We start from the raw sequence: 24,302 nt of genomic DNA, 5'->3' as shown, positions 1-24,302 counted from the left end.
AAGGATAATATCCAACATGAGGTTCACCTTTGGGAACCTGATTCATTGGAGAAGGCATTCAGATTAGCAAGAAAAATGGAAAGAAAAATTATGGCAACCAGGAAGCCTACCACTCACAACTATAAAGATGGAAGTGTTGTTGCCCCTAGCCTTCCACAACCTATAAGGTTGACACCACAACAATTGGAAGAAAAAAGAGCAAAAGGGCTTTGTTACAGTTGTGATAGCAAATACACTAAAGGTCATAAGTGTGCTGAGAAGAAATTATTCTACATAGATTGTGAAGAGGAGGAAGAAAAGGAACAAGAAATGTCAAAAGAAAAGGATATACTCCAGGAACAAACCCTAGATAAAGAAGTAATGAATCCAACCATACCTTGTAATGCATTGGCTAGAATTACCACTCCTAAAACTATCAAGATAGAAGGACATATCAAGAAGAAAAAGGTAATAGTGTTGATTGATTCAAGAAGTACCCACAATTTTATTCATTGTAAGATAGCAAAAGAATTGAATTGCTTCCTATATCCAGCACCACAGTGTCAAGTGATGGTTTCAAGTGGAGGAACCATAAATTGCTCTGGAAAGTGCCATAAAATCAAGCTATCCATGGGAGAATATGTATTGAATAGCCCAATGCTTTCCATTCCAATGGGAGGTGCTGATGTTGTACTAGGAGTCCAATGGCTACAACCCTTGGGTACAACAGCTTTTAATTTTCAAGAACTTTTCATGAAATTTTCTATGGAAGGAAAGGAAGTTGAACTAAGGGGTATTGCAGGGAAACCAAGAAAGATAATCAGCTCTAACAGTATGACAAAGCTTCTAAAAAAGGAACAACAAGGTGTAATTTCACAATTATGTTCGCTAGATGTTTCCACATCGAAATCATCTATTTCTCCAGATCTCCAAAAAGTCTTGAACAATCATTCCAAGGTATTTGAGACTCCCAAAGGTATCCCATCTATTCGTGATCATGATCATCCTATTCATTTGATTCCAAGAAGTGTTCCTCCAAACATCAGGTCGTACAGATATCCCTATGCCCAAAAGATTGAAATTGTACGTATGGTTGCAGAAATGCTAGAGGCTAGTATAATTCAACCTAGTCAAAGTTCTTTCTCTGCTCCAGTAGTATTGGTGCACAAGAAGGATGGATCATGGCGCATGTGTCCGGATTATAGGGAGCTCAACAAACTCACTATTAAAGATAAGTTTCCCATTCTTGTCATTGATGAATTATTGGATGAATTGCATGGATCAATTTACTTCACCAAGTTGGATCTTCATTCAGGATATCATCAAATCAGAATGAATACTTAAGACATTCTGAAAACAGCATTTAGAACTCATGAGGGTCATTATGAATTTTTTGTCATGCCTTTTGGCCTTACCAATGCACCTTTTACATTTCAAGGTTTGATCAATTCCATCTTCAAACCCTTCCTTAGAAAATTTTTGTTAGTATTTTTTGATGATATACTAATCTACAGCAAGTCTTGGAAGGATCATGTTGAACATGTTGACAGGGTGCTACAATTATTGGAGGAGAAACAATTATATGCAAAAAGATCCAAATGTTTCTTTGGAGTACAAGAGGTGGAATATCTAGGTCATATTGTATCTCATGAAGGAGTTAAGGTAGACCCTAGCAAAATTAAAGCCATTAAGGAATGGAAAATCCCCACATCCATAAAGCATCTGCAAGGATTTCTCGGGTTGACAGGGTATTATCGCAAGTTTGTTAAGAATCATGGGAGAATAGTAGCACCTCTAACAGCATTATTGAAGAAAGATGCATTTTCATGGACTCCAGAAGAAACAAAGGCCTTTGAACATCTTAAAGAGGCAATGTGCCAAGCATTGGTCTTAGCTACACCGGACTTTACAAAAACCTTTATTGTGGAATGTGATGCTTCAGGAAATGGAATTGGTGTTGTTTTAATGCAAGATGAAAGACCCATTGCTTTTGAATGTCATCCAATCAAGGGGAAGTTTTTACACAAAGCTATTTATGAGAAGGAAATGTTGGCAATACTACATGCACTTAAGAAATGGCAACCCTACCTAATGGGAAGACACTTCAAGGTAAAAATGGATCATGGTAGCCTTAAATACTTTTTAGAAAAAAGATTATCCTCTGAAGAGCAAAAAAAGTGGGTCACAAAGATGTTGGGTTATGACTTTGAAATCATCTACAAAAAAGGGAAGCAAAATGTGGTGGCAGATGCACTCTCAAGAAAGGATGAGGATGTGGAAGAATTTTTGTGCGCCATTTCTATTATCCAACCAGATTGGATAAACGAAGCAAGGGAGGAATGGAAGAATGACGAAGAAGTGTGGGCACTTATTCAAAAGTTACAACAAGATTCCAATACATCTTATACATTTAGCTGGAAAAATGATTCGTTATGGTACAAACATCACTTATACCTCTGTAAGAATTCCCAACTCAAACAAAAGATTCTTATGGACTTGCACACTTCTCCCTTAGGAGGGCACTCATGATTTTTAAAAACTTACCACAGGGTTAAGAAGGAATTTTTTTGGGATGGCCTTAAATCGGATATTCAAAAGTTTGTGGCGGAATGTTTGGTTGCCAACAAAATAAAGTTGAAACAATTAAGACCCCGGGTCTATTACAGCTTTTATCCATTCCAAGCCAATGTTGGGAGGAGGTTTCAATGGATTTTATCACAGGTTTACCCAAGTCTGAGGGAAAGAGTGTCATCATGGTGGTAGTTGACAGACTTACCAAGTATGCACACTTTTGTGCATTATCACATCCATTTAAATCCAGTACAATTTCTACTGCATTTATGGAAACAATTCAAAAGCTACATGGAAACCCAAAGATTATTGTAAGTGATAGAGATCCCATTTTCACTGGAAATTTTTAGACAGAATTATTTTCTTGTCTTGGTACTCAATTAGCTCATAGCTCATCTTATCATCCTCAATCTGATGGGAAAATTGAGATAGTAAACAAATGTTTGGAAGGATATCTTCATTGCTTTGTATCTAATAAACAGACACAATGGGTCAAATGGTTGCCTCTGGCTTAATGGTGGTATAACACTTCCTTCCATACTGCAACAAAAATGACCCCATTTATGGCACTTTATGGATATCAGCCACCATCCATCACATCATATTTAAGAGAAAATTCTAAGTTTCAAGTAGTGGAACATCACATCGAGCATCAACAACAAGTTCTCCAACTCTTAAAGGATAACCTCGTGTTGGCACAGAATAGAATGAAACAACAGGCAGATCAACATCGCAGCGAAAGAAGTTTTGATGTAGGTGACTGGGTATTCCTACGGCTACAACCATATAAACAAATGTCCCTCAAGAAAGCTAAGAAGGATAATAAATTATCACCAAAGTATTATTGTCCGTATAAGATGTTTCAAAAGATTGGTACTATGGCATACAACTTGGAGCTTCCTACAGCTTCTCGAGTGCACCCAATTTTCCATGTTTCATTTTTAAAGAAGGTTATAGGCGACAAGCTCCCAGTTCAAACAATATTGCCAGAATTTGACAAGGAATGAAAAATTATATTGGAACCGGAAGCAGTCACAGAAACAAGAACTCGACAGCTATGAAATCGATCAATTTCGGAGTATATCATCAAGTGGAAGAACTTATCCGCTAAAGATTCCACATGGGAGGATGAGAATTTTATACAGAAGCATCCAGAACTACTCAAGTGTTGAGGACAACACTTTTTTTGAAGGAGAAGGGCATGTTAGGTCCCTATAATACTAGTGATTACCCCATTACTATTGTAGTTGTATCCCCTATTAATATTGTTGTGCCCCTATTGTCCCCATATTGTTATTATTGTGCCCCATAGAATCCCTCTATTGTTATTTTTGTGCCTTTATATTATTATTGTTAGGTTGGCTTGGTTATATTGTGACCCCTTAGACTCCTATATATAGAAAGGAGGTTTTGTCATTTGTATAATCCAAGAATTTTTCATTTGTGTAATGTAAAGGAGGTTGCCCCCTCGAAGAGGTTGAATTCTAAGGTGTTGATCTATCTTTTCTATCTTTTTGTGAGCTGGTTTCATAACATTGTTAATGGGAAAAGGTATTTGAGCTATAGTTTTGACCCTTTGTGGATCAACCTCAATTCCCATTTTATAAATGATGTTTCCTAAGAGAGGACCTTATGACACACTAAAGATGCTCTTTTTGGGATTAAAATAAATCCCTTACTTATGATATCACTCGAATATCTGCTTTAGATGATGCAAATGATATGATCTCTTCTTTGAAAATATAATTAAATCGTCCAAATATACTACTACACATTGGTAAGTCCATATGGAACTCACTTAAAGGAAAATGTTCCCCACACTGTCTTGAAGGTGGTCTTTAGATGATCTGGTTCCATTACTAGCACATGAATATATCTAGAGAATCCATCTAGCAGCAAGAACATCTCTGACCCAAATACTATTTGTAGTCTATGTTTGATAGATGGCACTGTGTAGTTATCTTTATCTGGGATTGAGTTGAGGTTGTGAAAATTAACACATAGGTGTATCTCACCAAACTTTTTCCTCATAGGGACTAAATTGGAAACCCAAGTAGAATGTCTTACTTTAAACATGGCTCGAGTATCCAGCAACTTCCTTAACTCTTGTTGGATTAGGGGCTCAAGCATTAGAGAGCCTTTCTAAGATTTTGTTGATATGGATTGACCCCTTCTTTGGTAGGAATGACGTGTTGGATAATACACATATTATATTTCTTTAAATCGTCATATGTCCATGCAAACACGTCATGGTACTCTTTGAAAAGACGAATGAAATAATGTCCTTCTTGTGAAGAACAAAATTTACTGAGCTTTACATATTTTGGATCGTCTTTGGTTCCCAAGTTGACTTATTCATGTGATAACTTTAATCTCTAAGTCTTAGTGTTAACAGGTCCTCTGAAACGGTTTTGCAGGTGATAGAGATTTTTTAGATACACCACACCTTTAGTCATAGTATTCTCTTTCGATGTTTTAGCTACTTCATGCAAAGCCTTCTTGTGCTCATCTTCTTTAATGGTTTCATCTTTAAACACATCCATGTTGGCCATGAAATGCAGTATCTGTTGGTCCTCATCGAAAACACAAAATTTAGTTATGTTATCAGGTATAGATGGCTTATAAATAATCTCTATAGAAAAACCATCTCTTAAAGGAGACATCCTAACAGCTACATTGGCTAATGTATATACAGTAGCTTTACAAACTGTAGGCACAAAAATTATATTAAATGCTTCTTCTTCTAGAGAATCCCTTGCTTTTGTTTCCAAATTGATAGAGGTCATGGCCCTTAGCAGTATGATTTTTCTTGAACTTGAGATCATATTCTTGTAAGTAGGTCATCCAGTTCGCCCTCTTCTCACCCAACTCTTGTTGCACAAAGAAAGTTCTAATTGTTCGGTGAGGCACATATATAATTGTTTGAACTTTAAGGAGATAGGGCCTAAAATACTTAACTGCCTTATATTTTGCATAGGCCTGCTTATGAATGGCAAGGTAATTCAATTCTAACCCCTATAAACCAACACTCGTAAAATACATAGGTAGTTCATTTGCTTCATTATCCTTTTGCATTAATACGAATGCAATCGATGAATTAGAAGCAAAAGTGTATAACAGGAAATCCTTGCCAAAATATGGACTATATAATGCAAAAGCATCAGTGATAGCTTGTTTAATATGGAAAAAATAATATTCGTCCCTTTTATCCCATTAATAAATTGCATATTTCTTTATCATCTCTTGCAGTGGCTTGACAATAGGTACATAATCAAATATGAACTTACATAGGAAATTTTTTTTTTCCCAAAAAGATTACACAGATATATTTTTAACGGGAAAAGGTATTTGGGCTATAGTTTTGACCCTTTGTGGATCCACCTTAATTCCCATTTTACAAATGATGTGTCCTAAGGGAGTACCTTATGACACACTGAAGATGTTATTTTTGGGATTAAAAGAAATCCCATACTTATGACATCGCTCGAATATATGCTTTAGATGATGCACATGATATGATCTCTTCTTTGAAAATACAATTAAGTCATCCAAATAGACTACTACACATTGATAAGTCCATATGGAACACACTTAAAGGAAAATGTCCCCACATTGTCCTGAAGGTGGTCTTTAGATGATCTGGTTCTGTTACTAGGACCTAAATATATCTATAGAATCCATCTAGCAACGAGAACATCTCTGACCCAGACACTATTTGGATTATATCTATGATAGATTCAACTGGGTAGTTATCTTTATCTGAGACTTGGTTTAGGTTGTGAAAATCAACACATAGGTGTATCTCACCGCACTTTTTCCTCACAGGGACAAAATTGGAAACTCAAGTATAATGTCTTACTTTAAACATGACCCGAGTATCCAGTAACTTCCTTAAATCTTTTTGGATCAGGAGCTCAAGCGTCGGAGAGCATTTCTAAGATTCTGTTGATATGGATTGACCCCTTCTTTGATAGGAATTACGTGTTGGATAATATGCGTATCATATTTCTTCAAATCGTCGTATGTCCATGAAAACACATCATGGTACTCTTTGAAAATATGAATGAAATAATGTCCTTCTTGTGAATAACAACATTTAATGATCTTTACATATTTCAGATCGTTTTTGGTTCCGAAGTTGACTTATTCATCTGATAACTTTGACCTATAAGTCTTAGTGTTAACAGGTCCTCTGAAACGGTTTTGTAGGTCATAAAGATTTTTTAGAGACACCACACCTTTAGTCATAGTATTCCCTTTCGATGTTTTAGTTGCTTCATGCAAATCCTTCTTGTGCTCATCTTCTTTAATGGTTGCATCTTTAAACACATCCACGTTGGCCATGAAATGCAGTATCTATTGGTCGTCATCGAAAACACGAAATTTAGTTATGTTATCAACTATAGATGTCTTATAAATAATCTCTATAGAAAAACCATATATTAAAGGAGACATCTTAGCAGCTACATTGACTAATGTATCTATGGTAGCATTACAAACTCTAGGCACAAAAATGATATTAAATGTCGTAAAATGAAAAACAAGTTTTTGTACCTCTTACTGGTAGTTTTTCAAACATGGAGAAACAAAGTGGATAGTATTATGTACCTCAAAAGTGACAACCTTTGAATCACCAATTACCTTAAGCACCTCTAGCTTGAGTTCTATGGCTTTCTTTACTCCCAAAAGGAGTCCTTCATACTCAACGGTGTTATTTGCGCTACCAAAATATAAGAAACGTGATAAAATATACCTTTTTTTATGAGGGTTTATGAGGATACAACCAGTTCTGGAGCCATTCCAAGTCTTAGAACCATCAAAATATGAGGTCCAAAAATCAATAGCTACTAGGTGAATTCTTATAATACTACTACATACATCTATATTACAAGATTCATTTTCACCAGATGGACCACAACGAAGGAGCTCCAACTATGTATTTGATGGGACGGGTGATGGTTGCACTTGATAACACCTGTGATCAACTGCTAAGAAACAGTTTCTAGAAATAACATCTAGAAAGCTAAGGCTCATTGTGTCCTTCAAGCAATGTCATAGTGTACTTCATAAGAGACTCACTTTCTACTTGAATCTGGTTATTTTTTCCCTTATATGGAAGCCATATATGTGTCTATTATGTTGAAAAATATCCTTGTAGCTTACTAGACAAATATATACTCAAAGGTAAACCATAGGCTTCGGGAATGTCCACAATAGGAATGTTAATGCATTGGTGTACTCTATTTTATGATGACAAATGAATGATAACATTGTTGTGTTCACCAATTTCCTAGACCAATGATCTGTCTAGCTGTATGATTCGTGCATTGGTTTTATCACATTTGGCATTAATTTTCTTGGAAAAAGATAAAGGCATTACATTTGCGGATGCACCAGAATCAATTAAACAATTATGGACATTATAATTAAATATTTCAAACGTAAGAGACAAAGGGGTCACATAGTGTTAATATTTAAATTTACAACATTAACTACAGATTCAAGAATACCAAGATACTTACCACACATGACTTTAGAAGCAAAATCTTTTTCAACTTACGGGGGTTGTGATGAAAATGCTTTAGAACTCACATTGGCAATTTATATTTCTGAGCTTAAAGATTAAAACTTTGGCATGAGCTCTCCTCATATCCTCAATGATTTTATAATCAATACTTTCATTTCGAACGGGTAGTGCTAATGTATATGGTGTTGTATCTTTGATAGAAACTTCCAAAGTGATGGAATTATTCGTATTGTTTGTGGAAGTGTTCTTGGAAGAGGGATCCCTTCCAGACTTGTTTTGAGCAGGATTGGTCTGTGGAAGAATCTTTCTTAACAATTTCTTCTTCAACTCTTACTCAGAAATTGGTCCTTTCCTCCTCAAATTATATCAACCATTTGGGGGTTGAGGAGGAGCTTCACTTTCCGATGGTTCCTTGGAACTTTTCTTATCAACATTGAGTACGATATCGAATGGATTAACTGAGTTTCCAACACCTGTACTTTCTTTGACCAAGCCAAGTTCATTTGTTTCTTCAATGTTCTTAGGCTTCTCATCTGCTAGTAAGGTATCAAAAATATGAGATGCCATAAGATTCATGTTGTGATTCCACCATGAGCATGTTTTCTCTAAATGCCTCTCCAAATTGAAGGTGCAATAGTTTTAAATAACATTAAACACACGAGCTCTATGTAGATTTGTTCATTTGATTATTGTTATTTCTCTTAAGAAAATGACGTAAAAGACATTCTACTATAATATTCCTCACTTGAATTTCTCTTTAGTTTGGATACTTCATTAGTAAGTGACTTTAAATATTTGGCCAAGCTTTCCATGTTGAATTAATCTTTCCCTTTGGCTTTGGTTGAAGAGGCTTGAGTTTTCCTACCTGTATCTTTAGAGTCTTTAGAATGTTCATGATATTCAGTTTATCCAATGGAACACAAGTCCCTCTCAACAACAATGGCTTCTGCAAAATTTAAAGCCAATGTGTCCTTTGTAGCTCTCTTAACAAATATGGAAATGTTTTTAGGCAAGGAAGTTATGTAATAGTCTTTAGTGATGGTATCTTGTGGTTGCACATTTATTGGAAACTTATTCAATATGCGGGTAAATCTTTGATTGAAATATTTTACCTTATCTTTGTCCCCCATCTTGACACTACAAGGACATTGGTGACAGTAAAAAAATGTCACCATAAGCTCATTGGTGACGATTAGAATAGCCTCTATCACCAAAAACTGAAAGTCACCAAAGGTGGAATTGCCAAAAGTATAGGAGTTGTGGTTCATTCAAGGTCCGTCACCAATAATTATTTATAATGATAGATAGTGATTGTCACCATTTCATATGAGAAATGGTGATGGACCTTAGTCTTTGTTACCAAAAATCTCAACGTCATTAAAGGTTGTCACCAAAAGTATAAGTTTTGTGGTGACATACAAGGTTCACCATGAATAATGATTATAATGATTGACAGTGACCGCCACCATTTCATATGAACAATAACGATTTATTGTGATGGACCTTTCATGGCCGTCATTATTGATGTGTATATATGGTGACATTCATTGAGCATCACCATTTCATATTTTGGTGAGGGTCGAAAAATGTCACCATAAACTCATTGGTGATGGTCAAAAAAGCCTACTTCACCAAAAATTGAACATCACCAAAGGCCACATTACCAAATGTATACATGATATGCTGAATTTCAAGGTCCGTCACAAATAATGATTATAATGATAAATATTGATTGTCATCATTTCTTATGAAAAACAATGATTTATGGTAATGGACCTTTCATGGCTGTCACTATTGATGCACATTTGTTGACCATCACTGTTTCATATTTTGTTGAGGGTCAAAAAATGTCGCCATAAGCTCACTAGTGATGGTCAAAAGAGCCTCCATCACCAAAATTTGACTATCACCGTTCCATATGAATATCAGGGCATGATGGAATCGAACCACCAACCTCTTGCTTTTAAATCAAGTGCTCTTACATTGAGCTATAACCATTTAAATAATTAGACTCTAAAATATTATACCTTGAAACTTTATAAATTGTAAATTCTACAACTTTTAATAAATTATAAACTTTGTAAAGTCTTCACAATATTTTACTAAATAAGAAAAATAGCATCGAAGTTGCAGGTCCCTACCTAATCGTTATGGAAGTTATGAAAAGTGGGTCGAGGAAAAAATAGTTACGTATAAGATAATATGTTTTGTTGAAAACTCAAATTTTAGGGAAACACAGTGGGGATGTTGGCATCCTCAGCAGAGGGCTCACCGTCTGTAAAAATTATAAAAATAAAAATAATAATGATAAAATTCCAACAATAATAATTCATCCCATGCAAATTCAACATTGTGCAATCCAATGAAAATGCTATAATCTTGTCAATCCTGAAAACTATCAAGTTTGATGAATTACGAATGGAATATGAAATTTTACTTTCTCCATATGAAGTATGATGAGATTAGAACCACTCTCAAGCATGTTGAAACAATTAACATTAATGTTAAAAATTTAAGTAAAAGAATAGGAAAATCATTATCCTTTGTGTTACCTTTTCTATCATTTTACTCAAAGAATTTAATATTAACATTAATTACCAAGGCCAAACACTCCTCAGAATTCTATCACCCATCTTTGTTCTATCTTCATGGATTATTGGATAGAAATTATAGAGGGGATAATCAAGTGTCTCTTTTATAAGGGAGGGGGCGACCAGGTGTCCCCCTTTCTGGGAAATGCATCCTCCATACTGCGAAAATGTTTCCCCAATGTGTTTTCCCAATTTTCCCCAAAAGGGGGATTTGGGGTAACATTTCGCAAGCATAACCCTAGCTTATTCAAAGCACTTTTCATAAGGAGGTTTAGTTGGTTGTCACTTATCTTCAAGCTCATGTGACTGTTTTCCTTGGGCTTTTGTGTATTGTCATGGGTGATTTTGAGACCACGTTAGTGAACTTTCTTTTCATGTTTTCATATCGTACACACAATTCTTAGACAAATAAATTCTTTATATAAAGGGTTATTTTCCAAACCCTAAATAATATTTTTTGAATAAGAACTTGTGCTCATCTTTGGAGACATTCCACTCATGGTAAACCTAGAAACTTTCTACTTTGATTCCTATCTTGTTCTAGGTGAGGATCAAACCACCCATGCTTAGTATGCTTGTATGGTTTGATAAGATGACCTTGCATGGAAACCATGGCCTGATTAGGTTTTTGGATATGACTTTGCATTGCACCAAATTTTGAATCTAGGATATTATACGACATTCTTTGTGTAAATATGTCCTAGAGTATAAGAGGAATGGAAGGCCTTGAGCAACAACATTCAAGCTACATCCCCTCAGTTCCTTTGTGGTGTATTTGACTTGATTTTATGATAATTATGCACTAGCACCTAATTCTGGTGAAAGTTAGTTCATCTAATTTATGAGTTTGTTCCCTATCAATATTTATGCATCAATATCTCCTTGCTTACATTCTCAACGTTTAGGGATTCTAATTAGCAAGACATAATCATATGGATTACCTAGTTGATTTTCCTTCCTTCCATATTTCTCCATCACCCACTTGATTTTTCGTTGACCACTCTTAAAATGTGAATTTGAAGTTCTAAGTTTCTATTGGGGTTATCCCCCTAGGGTTACCAAGCACTAGTTCAAAAACAAGAGGAATAATTGTAACAAGAGTGTTTTTCCTAAGTAGTCATTTAACCTCGTTTGGGAAATTTTCCAAGGGACAATTTCGAGTAATAACAGTGCTTGTTTCCACGTATCAAATATGGATTGAGGTGATGGGATTTTTCAAGGTGCAGAAGGCATTTTCATTTCCATACCACTTTTGGTAGCTCCATGACACTCTTATAAATATGACAACTCAAAGTAGATGTATTGGGCATTCAAGGAAGTGTGATACTGTGATAATGTCTAGGCTATGACACCCATTTTTACAAAATTTTATATGTTCATGGGTGAGAAACTTGTTGTAAGGTTATAGATTGCAAGATGAGTGATTGTCCCCACAACATTGTCAAGCAAAGTTTCTTTTTGCTATGGGATGGTCACTGGTGTCTTCCTCAACACACTTCAAGGAACTGTATAAGAGATGATAGATTGGTTATAAGTTCTAGTTTAATGGATGTAGCCACCCATGGGTTACTCTCAGGCCTTCGTAAAGGAAAGAATAGCCTAGTTTTCTAATTGTGGTTTCGAAGTCCTTGCTTCTCCCTATCTTGTTTTCTAAGGTGGAGTTTTGTAATATTCAAGACTCAAAGGCATTACTTTAGAGTGAGATTTTTTTATTTATGGTTGATTTTGTCTTCTGGAAGCCCATATTCCATGCAGGTTTTGGTTATGTGCTTTGTATAATTTAATAAGAAACATTTTTCAAAAATAGAAACTTGTTTAACTTAATTTAGAGTTAACCTGGCCAAGAAAATTTTGGTCAAGTGGTAAATCAATGTAACACCCTCCTCCCACATTTACCCAAGATAACCGGTACATTGGGGTAAACATGTGATGAGAAACTACTAAGATGTGATTCAAATCCACAAGTATAGTTAAGGAAGTGGAACCGATAAAACCAAACCTATCTGACCTTCCACACATGCTACATAACCTTCAGGAGCCAACCAACCCTTCCAGGTGACCAACCCCTGATACAACTTGGCATTTCACTGATATGAACCCCCAACCGCTCCCATGACAATTCATGCATGTGACTGAGGCCTTCTAGTCGCTCCCACAACAAGGCATTCCATTGAATGTGGACTTTTTCAGCTAGTTCTGAGCCAGCGACCCCAAATTCTGTGCCATTTTTTAGGGCCAAGACTCAAGCCACTGCCCAAAACTTCATGAAACTTTAAGAAATGATAAATAATAATGGAATAAGGCTACTAATGCAATCATTGGTATAATTACTTGATCTGACCCCTACTAACCATGACAGAAATTTCGTCAAACATGTCATAAATATGTAACCATGGCATAACAACATATCTGAGCATAGGGATATCATACTTACCTTATATTCATAAAGAATCATTGTTTCCTTATCACAATAATTGCATTAACATATATTAGGTCATATATTCAATGTACATTCATTTGCAAATCAAAACATGATGAGATTCATACATCAAGTCTGTCATAAACCATACTCATGACCATCATATAACCAACAAATATAACAAGGATATAATAGCCATAAGAATTACATATGAAACAATGTATTTACACATGAAATACTAAGGAGAACAAGATATTATTAATGAATGCAAAATCAAACCAGGTATGGGACTTCCACGAACCACCCGACCATAGATTGGTTGAACCAAATATTTATTTCTGTCAATCACCCCGTGCCATATTCCAAGCATGAATTTGGGACTCACAACAAAGCTAAAGAGAGCTTCCCAAGTCCAAACTGCCTCAACCCTCATCAATAGAAATAAGCTTTACTAGAATCCTGACCTTATCACTATTCCCTAAACAAGCATGGATTCCACCAGATTTCTCCAGCTACACCGTGAGGAATTTGTATGTCTCAACCTCTTGGCTTTACTGTGTATCCTACCATTACCGGTCAATGGATTCCTAGGCCTATGAGGTCACCGCCCTATAGATTTATCATGTATCCTATCATTATCGATCAAGGGATTCCTAGTCCCAATCAAGGTTATTCACTACTGATCTTTATCGTGTATCTCGCCATTCACTAGTCAATGGATTCCCAGGCTCAATCGAAGTGCTCACATCCAGAATTTACCGTGTATCCCATCTCATGATTCCTAGGCCTTGTGAATAATCCTAAGACCATCCCACTTATTTTTGAATCTATCCAGAAATCCATCTCAACCAAACACAAGAGAAACGACCACATCATGGCTATCCAGAAATGGCAAGGCAAGGCTGAAGAACATTGTCATACCTAGAAAATCCCATGTCGATGACAACAAAAGAACCAAAAATGCACATGCATGTACCATGCATGCCACACATAGCAAGGAAATAACACATGCAAATCTATACTTGCAAGTAATCTTGTTGTAGCTACTTGATCTTGCTCTTCCTTGCTTAAATCTTTGTTTCGCCTTGCCTACTTTGTCCTTCCTTCACTTTCCTTGATCCAATGCTAGATTGCTCCAAGAATTCTCTAAGTGTCCAAGAGTTATAGAGAGAGAGAGAGAGAGTAAAGAGAGAGAGCTCCAAAATTGAACTAAAAAATAAGGTACCCACTGATGCTCAGAAACCTTTTTATTAATAAGGCCTCTATTTTCTTCAATTTTCTATTATTTTCCTTCATTTTTCTCCTCACATGCAACATGTGAGCTTTCACCTTTATTTTCTCTTAATTTCCATTATTTTCATAAATAAAATGCCAATTAATGCCCCATGCCTTTCCAAATCCTTTACCATTGCCTTTACCAATTTCATTAGCCATAATAAACCAAATGAACACCCACACTGGGATATTTTTCCCAACATTAAGCTTGGAATACGTGTCCCATGACCTTGGTTATTATTTTTCCGTTATTAAATTTATTACATGGATTTTTTGCAAGGGTTGTTACAGAACCCTTCCCCTTTGGGCGACCACCATCATCAGGTATCTATGACACCTATGACCAACAAGAGTGCTGAAAGCAAAACATATTTCCCATGGATATTTCTGACTTAGCTCAATGCAGTATGTACAATGACCAACCTGTTAAGAAGCAAACCAACATGACATGATAAGAACATGACAACCATAATGATATGACTACCATGCCACTTATTGGATCTTTATAACAGATCTCATTACGGTATTTACGTCCATATAAGTATGTGCATATACCAAAACATATACCAAAAAATTCACTCAACTAGTGAATAAGGAAGGATACATAGCCCGCATTTGATCGGCATCTCCCATATTCTTCATCTTGCCCAAAGTGCTCCCACTACACTTTAACCTACTTGATTGCCTAGTTCTAGAGCACGAGAATCTTTCTCTGCAATATACACTAAGGTTTCGACTGGAATTCTCCATCTGGCTCCACCTGCAATACAAACCAATCAATCACATTATCAACATCTTTAACATACTTCTTAAGCAATGACACATGGTAAAAATCATGGACTTTCACTGTCAGAGGTGATGCAAGTTGATAGGCTATTGGTCCAAACCTTTCAAGAATATTGAAAGGTCCACAAAACCAAGGTGCCATCTTGGCACATGGTCCAATCCTCAAGGAAATCTTCTTCAGCTTGATGCACTAGTACACATGTTCCCCAACCTGAAACTCCTTAAACAACTTTTTATGATCTACATAACTTTCATGTTTGTCCTATGCTACCTTTAGATTCTTCTTGATTACCTACATTTCTGGTTCCATCTCTGCCAACATATCCAGTCCAATCAACACCTTGTTCACTAAATCACTCCAACTAATGGGAGTATTACAACTTTGCCCATAGGGTTCCTCAAATGACCTCATCCTCAATGACTTCTGATAACTATTGTTATAATAAAACACAACCAACAGAAGGTAGTCCTCCAATCTCCTTTGTTGACGCATCACTTACATCCTCAACATGTCCTCTAATATCTTGTTCACCTTATTTTTCTATCCATCTGTCTACAGATGATAATCTATGTTGAAGTCCAACTTTGTCCCCAAACCTATAAACAACTCCTTCCGAAACTTGGAGGTAAACTTAGCATCCATGTCTAACACAATCTTCCTTGGAACACCATGCAGCTTCACTACATCTCTGATGAATACTTATGCCACATCACTAGCTGAATAAGTAGATTGCACTAGAATGAAGTGTGCTACCTTAGTAAACATGTCCACCACAACCATGATGTCTAGATGTCCTCGACAGACCTGTGATGAATTCCATGGAATTTACCTCCCACTTCCACTCTGGAATCGGAATCAGTTGTAATATTCTACCTGGATGCTTACATTCTTCTTTCCCTTACTGATAGCCCAAACATCTTGCCACAAAATTTGGCACGTCATTCTTCAGATTTGGCCAATGGTAAAACTTAGTCACTATTGTCAATGTCTTATGGTATCTTGGGTGACCTGAATATGATTTTGTATGAAACTCTTGAAAGATTGTCTTCTTAAGGTCACTAATGAGCCTCATCATTGGGTAACTATATGAACCTTAATTCACCTCCTAGCTTAGTTGAATCAACTCTTCTCACAATTTATTACATATTTTGATTATGTTTTTTTAATGAGATGAGTCAAAGTGAGATATTATGCCTAGCGGACTAATGAGCATTGGATGCAGGTTTGTGAGAGAAAATCAAGGAATTTTGGCTAGATTAAGGGTTGAAACTCGAATGGGACAAGGAAGAGAGATTGTAGGAGGTAAATCATCCTCATTTACTCCTCCCTCATTCAAATATTCCCCCATCAATCACACTAACTCGGAGTACAAGCAGCCAAGTAATGGAGATCAAAAGGCAACCTAGAAAGTGACAGTCAAAGAGTTATTTTATCTCGAGTTTGGGAGCTAAGCCTCCCTAGATTTAAGGAAGCCATTGGAAAATTCATTTTTATAAATAAATAGGCCTAGAGCTTCATTAGGATTCGAATTTTTGATGTAAAAACACTAGTCATTTTCGATTTCAAGACTTGTGGAAGATATTGCTATATAATTTTCTATTTTGATAATGAGAATGAGCATTTTCTTGATCTAGCACTAAGTTAACTCTGATGGATGAATCTCTTGGGTTAGGACCCAACCCTAGAAAAGGCTCCTCTTATTGTATCTGTATGCTTAGATTGATTTCATATATTCATGGTTAAATTGTCCTTAGGAGTATTTCATTGCAAGTAGTGTAGATTTGATTAGTTTGTTTATTATTTTGCTTCCATTTGTGCTTTAATTCAGTAGTAGTTTAGAAGAGATAAAGGAACATCAAAAATCTTTCAATAGTTTTTTTTCCCTCAATTCTTCCTTCAGGGATCATGATTTGAGAAAAGGACTCCTATGCGGCCCCAAAAAAGACAGAATTCTACTTTCTCATAGAATTTAGGGTGTTCTGTACTTAAGCCAACATTTGATCAGTTTACAAGAGTAGGATTTAGTTATCATTTCTTCCATCTTCAGTCTTACCTTATATCTCATCAATGATTCCATCTTATTCTACAAGATTTCCTCATGCATAAAGTAGACAACTAGCTCATTAAACTATGTTTTCCTAGATCATTGAAATTCTTCTTGTTTACATGATTTTTTGGGTAAATTTCAATGTTTGATGCAGTGCATGTGTTTTAGAAGTACAGAGAGATCTCATAGTCAGCAACTTCCTTCCAACTTCATGCATCCATTATCATTCCTTTCTTTCACAAAGACCCTCACCAATTTCAACATTTTACAAGGAAACTTCTCCAATCTTGTTGAGTAAATCCAACCATCTTCCAACCTTGGTTTTGAGTTCTGAGTGATCCTAGGTATTTTCTTACCTCATTCCATCCTCTAACCACCTTCCCTAAGCCTTCCATCACCCTCAACACCCATCATTTTTCTCTCGATTGTATCCTGTAGAAATATAGACAATCCTGTAGGTTTTTAGGACATCCTGTAGGTTTTCCTGTAGTGGCCTATTTTAAGGCCGAATTGAGAGAAAAAACTATAGGAAGCTAGAAAGGGTCACTTAATGGTATCCCAAACCTTCTAACCATTCACCAGAATCCCTAAGCCACCTGCCACATCACCAAAAGAGATTAGCTTTCACACTTTTCCCTAAAAAAGACAAAAAGAAAAACAAATTTATTGTAGTCATTTACATGCACATTAGTAGAATGTCTGATGTTTTGAATTTACATGCTTATGACAGTAGGATTGCACACATGCTAACTTAGAATTCTTTTTGAAGCATAGTCTCTCAGCAGTTAGTTAGAAAATGGTGTGTTTTTAGCATTTGATTTTAGTCTTTTTCCTTATTACGGTAGACAAGCTTTCTCTTAGAGTTGATTTCTCTTTGTCATCAGTAATCAAGCTTCTTCTGAGTCCATAGAAGTCTGTATTAAAAAACCCTCGTGGTCTATCACCAACTTAACAGTAACAAAGGGCAGAACCATCACTTTTACATGTGTATACAACACTGTCACCTCCAAGTTTGTACGAAACTCGGGTTGATAAAGTAAAGTTGGTAGCCCCAGGAGTTGCATCATTCTTGCTGCAATACTGGTGCTCATCACTTTTTGGCACCATTGTCGGGGAGGTGTCTAAGTAATATGTGATTACTGCTTTCTTTCTTCCATTTCTTGTTTTTGATATTCTGCTATTAGTTTCATTTCTACAAGAGTAATTTACTTTGCTTTCTTTTCCATTCTACATTCTTTGCTTTCCTTTCCATTCTGCAAGTAAAATTTCATTCAAGTAGTTAGTTTTCATTCAGTCTACAATTTCAATTCTGTAATCATTTTCAAAGTTTGAAAAAAACACAAAACAAAACAAAAACATTTTTCAAGGCCTCGTAGGAATAGGGATAACTTAGGGAAATTTTTTCCAAATACCCCCACTGCTTCAAACAGCCAACCTTCCCTCTTCTTCGGTGGCTATGAATTGGAGGAAACCTTAGGTGTGAAACGAGAGATATTTGAAGAGACTGCAGGGGAAGGAGAAGAAGAAGAACCCATTCCTACTGACCCAATGGCTGAAAATAGAAATGATAGAGGAAATAGAGAAAGAGTTGAGGGTGCCTTCCCCATCAGGGAAACCAATGGGGATACTAAGATGAAGAATATAATCCCCTCTACACTTCCTCATTTCCATGGCCTGACCTCAGAACATCTAGACACTTTCTTGTTTGAGTTTGTTGTCATATGCAGAACCTATGACTACACCAATGATGAGCAGAAGTTGGAACTATTCCCATTCACTCTCAAGGATGCAGCGTTGTGTTGGTTCATGGGTTTTGTTAGCACCTAAATTTGCCTTAGGCTGAAGAAGGCAAAAATTAGGGTAACCACAAACCACGCTCAGTCTCGTAGCTAGCCCTAAGAGAACAGGAGAGGGCTCTCTCCGAGTCACACTCAGCGAATGGATAAGCAAAATGGTCTGAGATGACTTACAATGCGATGTTTACCTTAGGCTAGTAAGTGAAAAAGGGTTTTGGAAAATATTTTTGAAAGTGACTGAACTTCTGAGATGTATATGGGACTGGCGCTTAGCAAAGAACAGAGAATTGAGAATGAAGGCACGAATTATTCTGTGAGGCAAGGTAGGCAGGAAGCGCAGCAATTTTAACTTAAGGTGATGCGGAATGGAAATATTGCCGAAGATAGTGAAAAGGGCATGGTCACATGAATCCTTTTCAACAGAAGAGTAACACTGCACATGAAATTTTCCCACAGGCAGAGCAATATAAATTGAATTCTACCTAATCTCACTTAGAAAATTTCACTGAAATGAAGCATGGAATGAATTATGAAACATAACAAGATACATATGGAACATAAGAACACATTTTCTACACTCACAACCACAAGAATCTCATGAAACAGAGCCGCTGCCTTTCATTAAACTCTCTGTCAAAAATACACAGTGCAGAAACAGAGTTTCTTTCCCACAGTCTCTCAGAAGTTACAAGCCAGCCAACCCTTTGCAAATGAAATACATACAATATATAGAAAGTGTAGAGAAGAGATGGAATGCCCAGGGGTTGGGCAGTTACTCAAATCATTTCGAAATGGAGATGGAGAGCCAACCATCAGCTACAGGTGCAGCACTCTCAAGCATGACATTTGGCTGTGGTGACCCTTTGCATTCTTCGCCACTTGGATAGATGCCCACCTGGAGAGAAAACTCTTTAAAAGCCACCTTTGGTGCCAAAAAACCGAAGAGTGGATGACCGGGCCCACTTGGAGAAGTTGCGACCCGAAATTTCGCGAAACGGGAGCAAACTGGGCAAAATTTCCTCTGTGCGCCGCGCGCTTTTCTCTGTGCGTCGCGCTACTTTGGGGCCTGTTTTGGGGCACTTTCAGGTGTCCAAAATGTGCCCAAGTGGGCTTGTTGGAAATCTTGGCCTGTCTACTTTCTAACCCCACTAGAATTTCTGAATTTGGTGCTCATTTGCCCCTTCAAATCTTCATTCTCCCAAGACTGCTTTCTGTGTGTCCAAAAAGTGGCAGAGAGGCCATTTTTGAGTGTTTTTTGACCTTTAGGAGACCCAAAACTTGTCAAAATTTCTTGCCCGGACACCAATAGACGTATTTTTCGATGTTGAATCCGAATATGCAAACCTTTTCTCGATTGGAGTGCTATAATTTTAGCGCCGCGCAGGGTGCGCTGCACACAGGGAGAAAATCCTTGTTTTTCGCCCAAAAAATTTCCCTGTGACCAAAATTTGCCCAAAATTTTTGAGATTTGGGCTGGAAGTTCTCTATCAGGTGCCTTGCTGAGCCAAGGAAGCCTCAGCCAAGATTCTGAACCTATATTGCTCTTTTGCCCTTTTTTCCCTTCTTGTGGCCTTCCTCAATTTTGCTTTCAAACTCCTTATTCGAGCTCTCAAACTCAAGTTCTGTGCCCTGCAATGACGAGCCATGTGTCTCAGCAGTGCATTGTCATCATCGACCTTGTTCAACATGTTGTCCAGGTGCATGTTGACTCTCTCGAGAACGGACCCACGATCATCCTTAACCTGTTGCTCCAATGAAGTGAATTCAATTCTCCTCTGCTGGGCAGCTAGGCGATCTTCACGGATGTTCTGCAGCTCCATGATCACATGCTGGTATTCCAGCTATTTGTTCCTCTGTTCATAATACCTGATGTTCCATTTGGCCATCTCCAACTTGAGTGTCAAGGAGTGAATCTCTGTCTCTTGCTCCTGGAAGATCTCTTTCAGCTGTGCATTTTATGGACGTGTATCTGTATCATCATCATCACGAAGGAGAATGAGTCTGGTCTTTCGTTCACCTGGTGGCACACCTGAAGGCCCCTCCTCATGCTTGGGCTTCTTGCCCTTGTCCTGTACCTATATTTCCGATGTAGGAAGCGAGGCCCCTTCCACCCCGGCTGGAGATAACACTCACTTTGCTCCTGCAAACAAAGGCCTGGTGCCTTTCGGATAGCCTCTCTGATATGTGATGGAAAATGGCACCACAGTGGTCTCATGGTGCTCATGCTGATGAGAAGGACCACCTATCTCATGCTTTGCCTCTGATACTACTTGTGGAGCGCTGAAGAAGTCACGGGAGATGAAGTCCTCCCAAGCAATGCCCTGCAATCCCAACTGATGGTCCACCAAAATCTGGATAAGAGCAAAGTGATAAACACTGTTGAGCTGCTGCCAAGGGGTCTTGTGCTGCATGAACTTTCTCATCCTCTCTATGTTCCCGCAAATGAAAAATGGGAGGTTCATCATACGCACCCTGGTAAAGTGCATGAGCAACCTGATGTGATAGGCATAAAGGCGAGAAAACCTCCCCTCACAATTGAAGTATTTCATGATCAATCTCATGAGCGGAGCATAATCATCTCTCAGAAATCTGAATGGGAAAGCTCTAGTGAGATGACTCAAACAATTGGGCTTAATGTAAGGCTCATAAAGTTCCCTCTCCACCTTCATCTTCTTGTGCCACTATTCTCCAACATTTGGTATGCCTGTTCCCACTGATATGGTTTCGGGTGTCAATGTGAAAGTGACCCCTGCCAAGATAGACTGTCCTCCATGTAGGTGAAGTGCAAAAAGACGGGCCAACTCATGATGAATTCTGACATTTGCCACCCTCTGACAAAATTCGAAACATGCTAAGTGCTAGAGACAAGACATAGCGAGAGGGCATGCCTGCAACTCAGTGAGGGTGTTTGGTTCATCCCTAACATGTCTGCCACTCCTAGGTCTCTGGGGAGCTTGTTCTCCTGAAGCTGTATCACTGTGGGTTTTCCCCTCATAATCTGATGAAGTTTCCGATGCCATTACTGCTGTTTGTATCCTTAATTTCTTTGTTGCCCTCTGAACCCACTGAACTGATAGATGCTCTGCAAATTTGTCACCAAGGGAACAATAAAATAGGGAGTATCAGGAGGGGAATGATGAAATAGGGATAGGGGTTTAGAGGGGAAATTTATCAGGGATTTGGGAGTGTTTGGGGTGTGGTTTTGATGAGGTAGGGTTAAGAACATTTTGAGCTATAGGAGTAAAGGAGACAAAGGGATATGTTTACAATGCAGCTAGGGTGACTATTAGGAAAACTTGCTCCGGGTGAATTTAGCAGATAGAGATAGGATAGGAGCATATCAAGCCATCATATTACTGTATCAAAAACCCTAGATTTTTTACCCTTTTGTGTCATTTTTGTGTTTGCTTAAAAAAATTTGTTTTTGGTCTCATGGTCACCAACATCATATTTTCCTTTAAGCTTAGGATCAGTGGTGAAAATATTTATGGGCATTTTTCTATGATGAGAACCAATTTACAAAAATTTGGGGGATTTGGTGCTTTTTTAGGCTCACAGGCCTGTGCGTCGCGTGCTTTGCCCAGTGCGCCGCGCGCCGGGTATGCGCCACGCCAGTGTATTGTTAACACTGTGGCCGGGCTCCCAGTGCGCCGCGCGCCCTGAGTGTGCCGCGCCACATTGTGTGTGCGCTGCGCGGGGTCGAATGACACCATTTTTGCTTACAAAACAGGGGAGGGGGTTTTAAGGAGTTTTCTAGGTTGATTTGCTTGGGAGACAAGGAGGAATGGGGGTGAACATGATGAGGAGTGAGGGGACAAGGGGAGGGAAGTGACCTTGGTGCTCATTATCACTTTTTTGCGACCTAAATCAACCGTTTTTCTTGTTGCTTTTCCATGGAAAGCCATTGCGCTTTTTTGTCCCTTTCAAAACATCTTAAAAACAGCTAAACATTGACCAAATTGATGGAGGAGAGGTGTCAAAGGCCTACCTCATGATTTGATAGCTTTCACAAAGATTTGAAACGGTTTGGCATTGTTTTTGAGCTGCTGGACTGTGTGCGCCGTGTGCAATTCCCAGTGCACCGCGCGCCTTATATGCGCCATGCCTGTGGTGATTTTACACTGCAGGCTGGCTGCCAGTGCATCGCGCACTGTGTATGCACCGCGCTCCCTGGTGTATGCGCCACGCTCACTGAAATCGGCTCTCCCTCACTCAAATTCTCCCAATATCAACTTTGCCTTTGCAAATGTAATTCTCCAAGTCATGCAAGAGCTCAATGCCATTTGATTTGGGCAAAAACAAGTATATATAGGCTTGGAGGAGATGGATTTGATTTTTTCTTCCTTGTAAACCCATTTTCTAATGTTTGTGTTCTACACTTTTTCATTGACCTTTAAACACACTAATTTTCACTTTTTCCTTGAAATTTTGGCTCAAATGATGAAATCTTTGGCACATCTTTGCAGGGACTGTATGACGGAGCATCTAGCTTTGAAATCCTTGACTGCATCTGAAAATGTCAACTGTCGATTTTTGGAAAATTTTGTCATAGTTGACCTTGTTTGACTTTTCTTCAAAACAGAGTTTTGAAGAAGAGTCGATGTCTCTTGTGGTGATGATGAAGCTCTCTGCATTGTAGGTGTATAAGGTCTCCCTTTGGCCTACATGGCTTGTTCTAGACATGTTTCCAGAGACCAAACTGATGAATTTCTAGACCAAACCATAAAAAATGACTCTGTCCTGTAACAGGACCAGACCTTGACTATCATGAATTTGATTGATTTTGGACCAAGACCTGAAACAGCAGAGGCCAGACATGAGGGAAAATGAGTGGCATGACTTCCTTTGTCAGATTATGACATGTCCCTAGCGAAATGCAGCTGAGTGGATGAAGCGGGACACCTAAAATTGAAATGCACAAAGAGCTTTGATCTCTAACGGAGGGCTAACCAGACTGACTCTAACAGGTTTACCTGGGGATAGCATCACAACTTGGGCTCGGATGCCCTTCAACAAAAAGTATCAATACTATAGTAGGTCTAAAGACACTAAAGAGGGAATTTTTAGGATGACCTTAGGGCATGATGAATCCCTAGAGGATTATGAAGAAAGATTCCAGCTTAGCTACAAAAGGGTCAGGTGCACACTTGACCCCATTATTCACTGAATCTAGTCCTACTTAGAGGGGTAAGGGAAGATCTTCTGGATACCCTAAACTTGTTATAAGGAGAGGACATTTACCAGTTACCCTATGAGGATATCAAGACTGTCCTTAGAAACCATTCTAGGGAAGCTAGGAAAAAGGGCAGG

Source organism: Pinus tabuliformis, chromosome 3_2 (genome assembly GCF_031772625.1).
Source record: "Pinus tabuliformis cultivar Carrire ecotype Pingquan chromosome 3_2, CPIR1, whole genome shotgun sequence".
Taxonomy (NCBI): Eukaryota; Viridiplantae; Streptophyta; class Pinopsida; order Pinales; family Pinaceae; genus Pinus; species Pinus tabuliformis.
This window is presented reverse-complemented; position numbering follows the sequence as displayed.